Source organism: Lactuca sativa, chromosome 8 (assembly GCF_002870075.4).
Source record: "Lactuca sativa cultivar Salinas chromosome 8, Lsat_Salinas_v11, whole genome shotgun sequence".
Lineage (NCBI taxonomy): Eukaryota > Viridiplantae > Streptophyta > Magnoliopsida > Asterales > Asteraceae > Lactuca > Lactuca sativa.
Window position 1 is genome coordinate 217,403,795 of NC_056630.2, and position 7,143 is coordinate 217,410,937.

Sequence of the window (7,143 nt, forward strand, 5' to 3'; positions counted from 1 at the left end):
CCCAGATCATCTAAATTACGCCACCCACATCCAAATGGTCCAGATCTCATCTCCTCATATGTTCTAAGCCTGATAATACTCAATCTTTGGTCACCACCCCGAAATAGAAAATTATTTGGAACAGGTCGTTACAACTCTCCCCCATTTAAATTAGATTTCATCCTCGAAATCATTCCTTACCATCCCAGTCATGACAGGCATCCTAAGCAACATGGCCACCACCCTGAGCATACCGCAACCTTCCCAAGGCGACCGAAACCAATCCTAGCAGGGCTCTCCTAACTCGTAGATGAATGAATTCATTCTCAGCCTAGAACAATTCCATGTAAAATAGCCACTTTTACTTAACCTGAAATCTGAAGTCTCGAGTTGGCCTGACTCCCTGACAGACCGCCCATACCGAAACATTGCTAATTCCTTTCCACTTGGCCAAAGGGATGAGATAATCTTTCAAGAAAAGACTTATCATGATGATTACAATTCCATGAACATAATGAACAAGGTGAGACGAATTGGGAGATGAACCCTCTAATGTTGAACAACACATTGCTTCCTTGAACTGCAGAACCAATATATCATGTTGAAATTTTGAAACCCCATACTTTCCTGTCCCATCCGCAGATAGAACCACACCAAAACACAATCACAAGAGCCTGATCTACCTTCAAATCTAATTCCATCCTTTAACCCTGAATCCTTCAACTAATAACATTGGCATACATATTCCTTAATTCATAGCCCACTGAAATAAAGACCTGGCACACAAACACCCGTAATTCCTAACGCGAGTTCCCACTAAGAACCAACTAGGTACTAAACTCATAACCCGAGATCCAAGGTTCTACGCTTTCTTTTCACCCGAAACCTTTTAATTCACAACAACACATCACTAAACCAAGATATAAAGCTTCTCAAACCATCGCTGAGACTACCAGTCTCACACCTGGTCCAGCCACCAAGCTCACAAGAGCTCAATGAAATAAATATCATAGCCTAAACATCCCTCTGCACCACTCACTAACCACACACTCAATCTTGCAACCCAAGATCCAACACCTTGACCCAATGCTCTCTACCAAGTCCCACCTACATTTCCATATACATATGGGCCTCACCCACGGGTCCCACCCATCTAGAGCTACACAGGCCCGACTCTGCCTCGGACCCCAATGGTCCTCAACCTAAAATAGAGAAATTCTCTTCGACAATCTTGCATGTCATGCCCAAGGCACAAACTAATCCCCCTTTATATTCATGACCACCTCAACCGATAGTCTACCTCAAAATGGTGGATGCTACGATCCCATCATAGTCTTACAACACTACTAACCAACCATTGTTACACCTATGGTCATCCCACATTTGAATCATCTCAATCCTACTTATCCTTAGTCAAACCCGCATCCGACTGAATTCCCATAAGGTGTTTGAGTGATGCTTCGAATCCTAAAGCCTTTATCATACAAGAATAGGTAGTGAACCTCTAACACAACCCTCAACTTTGATTCATCCACAAGCCTCCTATGCATAACAAAGAAGACGCTGAACAACTGTTGGAAGTTACTGAACTTCCAACTTACACAACTTCAATCCAGACGGCCACTTGGACAGTCTCTCCTCCTGACTAGGATGTGAAACTTACCCTAGTTTCACACCAGTCCAACTTTCGGAAATTCTAATCAAGTCTCCCCACTTGGACTCGTCGAAGCTCTCCTATCCTATGAAACTTAATGGATTCCCATCCCATCTTATCTTCGTACAACATGAACCTACTATGATCTAAGCTTACCAATACTAGCGTTCCATTACCAACCAAACCCAATGATTGCCCAGCTCCTAAAATCAGATAAATAGTCCCATAGATCCCAACATCCTGATAACCACAAATCATTACCATGATACCACACCAAATCCTTAATTTCTTATGTTGAAGACAAAAAAAAACATAACCCTTGCTCTGAACTGGCGAATCTTCACCCCAACTTCCATCCTCAAAGAATCACTGAATCCTAACCATCTACAACCCATGCGAATATAAAATTCCCCTGACACCTCTAATGACCAAACAACTCATGTAACCGTCATCGCCATCTTCTTGCTACCACTCCTTCCCTACCAATGGTAGTGATTGAACCCAAAGGTTCTTCCATGGAAAACTGTCGATTTTACTTGAACAAATGCTAACACAATTAAACTCTGACTTCATTGGAGAACTAACCAGCTAATCCGATCATAGACCCTTCAACCAATACCTCTGAATTGATCCCGACAAAGACCCGTAACAACAATCGAACACGTTGAAACCCTCTCAGCAAGATATGACCTACTACTGATTCATGGCATGCAGAATAGCATATAACAATTCTAGATGATATAACCCAAACAATAGCAGAGAACCAAACCAGAGATAATTCTTACCCAAACCAAAACAAAATTCCAAAGAAATATAAATTCTGATAATAGCCAAGAAGAAATCAAAAGATAACATACCCACAATATCGTCTGAAGAAACCATGACCCTCTCTTCCTGCCGAAGTACCTGGGATGGAACTTGGGCTGCCCCAACCACTAAGCAGGGTTAATTCGCCCTGATATAACCAGGATCATGACAATGATGGCACAATTCTATCCCCAGTGTGCATTATTGATGGAGGTGGCCCTTCCATCCGCACCTACCGTACTTAGACCTATTGTGCGCATCCTCATGTGCCCATTCATCCTTCGTGCAACCACCACGGCCCTTGGGTCTCTAACACTAGATATGGAAGAGTCTAACTTCAAAGGTCGCTGAGCCAGACTATGAGTCCGCTTCCTCTTCCCTAGCTGCCTATCTGAACCAATCTCCTGCTCCCGGATTACCTCGACCATCCCATCAACCGCCTGAACAACTGAGGTCTAATTCACATCACTTATGAGTTCCAGAAAGCACCAAGCAAGCAGCATTTGTGCAGTAACATTCCAATCCCTAGAATAACCAAAAACTTCCAATCCCTCGTACTACAACTCATGGTAAGAACTTCCACTCTCTCTGTCGAATGCCTTAAACATACAAATTCTATTCAATCTAGCATCCTATGTGTCCTAAGCTACAAGGCATTGCATATCCGGACAATCTATCACTGATTAATCAGAACTACCATGCAAGTCTATAAGCTCATATAGTAGGCATACCAAGCATCTCTTCTAGTATTCTAACACGCAAACACTGAGCAAATCCTTAGCCTTAACCAAGATGCGATTCACAGATTCATATAATCTATCATATCAGATAACATGTATGGGTATGTTGGGAAAAATTACTTGATCTCGGTCGATTGCATGCAACATACCCTTTCTCGTATTAGAAAACTTGTTTTCCCATTTTAATCATTATTCATTTTTGAAAAACTTTACTAAATCCTCAGTTTGAGTTCAGACATACCCAAGAGTATGTCTGAATCCCTCAAACAAAGGCTTTGATACCAGCATGAAACGTCCCAAAAATAAGACCCAAAAATGTCATTTTAATTTGATAAAATCAATATTCCAAAAAACAACAACCATACAATCCAAATAAAACAAGTGTATCAATCATCGTATGAAGCCAGAGTAAATCACAAAACACAAAACAAGGTAGTATGTACCATGCAATCATCCCGAGCTCTTCTCTTTGGAACCAAAAGTACCTGAAACATAAACTAAAAACCGTAAGCACAAAGCTTGGGGAGTTTCCTAAACTACCTCATACCATACATAATAAATCACATATTGCCCCCCCCCCCCCCCCCGGTGTCGAGTCCCACTCGGCTTCGGGCCTAGCCCGGCATCGAGCCCTGCTCTGTATAAAGATTTGTCAATCATTAGGCCCCGCCTGAGATCGGGCCCCACCAGTACATATAATAAACATATAAACATATAATCATGCTAACACATGCAATAACCACAAACCAGTAGCATACAATACAGTCATCGGGCCTTGCTCGGCATCAAGCATCGCTCGGTATACATACAAGCATATAGCACATGCAAGAGTCATGCATACATCTAGCACCTTATTATGATAATTATGTGTCGGCATTTGTGCCTTCGACCCGCTAAGTATAGTGAGAAAACTCACCTCGCACTACCGAAACACACTGCTAAATCCCTGACTGTTGGACCGAAAAATCCTCGAGCTATCAATATCAAATAACATCCATATAATAATTGGATTCAAATCCATAACTATCAGTCCATAATTACGATAAGTGACCATTTTACCTAGTTTGGACCAAGACTTAGGTCCAAACCTCTAATCCAAAAGGCGCAATTACCAAATAATCATACAAGGCCCAAACATGGCCCAATTTTCCAAATTCGGCCCGAATCCCATTATAGGCCTTCTCAGAATAATTATCATCCCAAAACCTGATGGCCCAACAAGGTCCAAAACAACTAAGCCCAATCCGAAGCCCAAACACCGAAGTCCAATCATTCTGAGTATGTGGGGCGTACTCAGTTGTACGCTAAGCGTACATGCATTAGGGCTTGTACGCGGCGAGGTCGAGCTTGTACGCCCAGTGTAATCACCCATTCAGCCAAATCTCATTTTTACTCCTTAATTCGCTAAGACATTGTTCCAAAATGTAGATATGATATCCTTGATCTGGATAATCACGCAAAGTTGCTAATTTAACATTCATGCAGGCTAAATGAAGCTCTTAAATCTTAAAAGGACTTATTAGGTGACTTAATGCATGCATGTGACCATAAACCTCATAAAGCTAGCACCTTTATGCTTAAGAACCTCATAACAACCTCAAGTATAAAAGAATAAGCTATTGAATGTCTTAACTCATCAACCAACCCAAAATGGGACACAAAAGCATGAAAAACAAGACTTAAAGAGATCTAAGCATTCAAAATCCAAGGTAAGAACTTGATACTTTAAAAGACTTGCAAGATGAGCGATGATTCTGGATTTCTAAGTTTCCCACCAAGCTATGAACCTTCCACCTTTTTCAATCTCTTCAAAATGAGCAAAATAAACACCAAATTCTTCTCAAGAGCTCAAAAAAACCGAAATGGACGCTAAAAGGTCGATTTTAGGGTTTAGGAGGCATCGATTCTGGTAAAGAGGCAAACCCTAGGGACTTAAATAGGCTGCAACACACTTAAATTAGGGTTTCTTAAACTCCTCGTACACCAAGTGTAACCCTCATACGCCCAACGTACGAGGTCTCATATCCGCGACAAAGTCTACTTAGTATGCTCAGTGTACACCAATGTATGCCCCACATACTCGACCTCGCACTAGTACGCCCTGCGTACTCCCTATGTACCTCCTGCATACTAGGGGTTTCCTTAAACCCTAAATTTATCCGAAGGCCATAACTTCTTCATTATAAACCCGATTTCAATGATCCTTATATCCATGAAAATGTAACTATAATCTCTATGCTTTTATCAACTCATACTTTCCTTCAAATTTCCCGAATAAAGATCCAATTTCCATAAAATCCCAAGTTGACACTTTACCAAAATACCCATTGACTCCAAAACATAAACCAAACACCCGGATCATCTAAATTACGGTAGCCACATCCAAATGGGTCCAAATCTCATTTCCTCAGAGGTCCTAAGCCTTATAATTCCCTATATTTTGTCACCACCCTGAAATAGGAAACGATTCTGGATAGGGCATATCATGTTATAACTATAAGAAAAAAGGAACTTTAGATAGGATTTTCTACTACTGAAGAAAGGGAATCATGAAGCTGAATCAAGAGACAATAATAAAGTTATTGTGGTTCAAGAGAGTTTTATGAAGTTGATGATGGTGATGTTTAGACTAAATGTTCAACTAGTTCTATAGATCCTTAGATGTTGGACTTAGGAGCATCATATCATATGACTTATAATCGTGATTGGTTCAACTCCTTTAAAGAGTGGAATGGCATAATGAAGATGAGAGATATTGGGTTGTATAGTATCAAGGGTGTGAAACAATTCCAATCAAGATGTATGATAGTATGGTCAGCAAATTAGTGAATGATGGGTTAAAGTATTTTGGTGAACCAGAGTGACTAAAGGTCTCCTAAAGTGCTCTAGTATTTATTAAGGATAAGTTCTTACATAGAATTTATTTTTTGTATGTAACGACCCAAAATCACGAATTTTTTTTTTGTTTTTAAATATATAAATTACTAATACAGATACATATAAGTGTAATGGGCTCCCCCCATGGTCATTACGTAGAATTCCATGGGCTTTCCCTCATGGTCTGACATCAATTGCCTCGGGCTCCCCCCGAGTTCTTCCATGCATGTATCACAGAGACAACTAGCATACCACATAACACATAATGGGCCAGAATTGGTGCCTTCAACCCATGGATATAATGAGAAGACTAACCTTGCACTGCTGAATCTTGTAGAGAACTCATGGCTACCGGCTGACTGATCCTCGAACTATCAATAACGAAATGAAACCCAATTAACAGTTGAGTTCCAATCCAAATCACATCTCCATGTCTGGGGTAAAAGGACCATTTTACTCCTACCTAACCATGTCCAAATTTATGAACCAACTACACTCTGAAAGGCCCACAAATCAACCATTGGCCTAATTTTCCAAATTGGGCCCAAACCCCTTACATGGCCTTGCCTTAAGGCCCATCCTTTCTCTCTAGTCCTACACTTTGTGTTCGGAGGGCCTATTAATAAGTCAAACTCTCAAGCCTAAAACCAAAAGGATACACAAAGGCCCAGTAATGGTCCAATTTGGAACCATATGGGCCTTATTCTAAGCCTATATTTTCCTTAAAAACAATTCAAATTACCACAAACACCCCGTGGGACAAACTAGGTCAAAGACATAAGTCAAAAGTCAAAGTCAACGACCCAAGTTAACCCAACTCACTGAGTTGTCCTTCAACTTGTCGATTTATCTTTATCAGACTGCAAAAATCAAGAAGAACCGATCCAACTCACCGAGTTCACCCAAAAACTCGTCGAGCTCATCAGGAACCAAACAACTTAACACATTAAGCTGACATAAATGAAACTAACAGGTTCCCCACTCAGATCTTAACTGAAGTAGCGTCTAGAAGGATAAAGTTTCCAATTGTACCCCTAGGGACCAACCAAGTGGGCACAAAACCTAAATCCTAGGCTTAAAATGTTA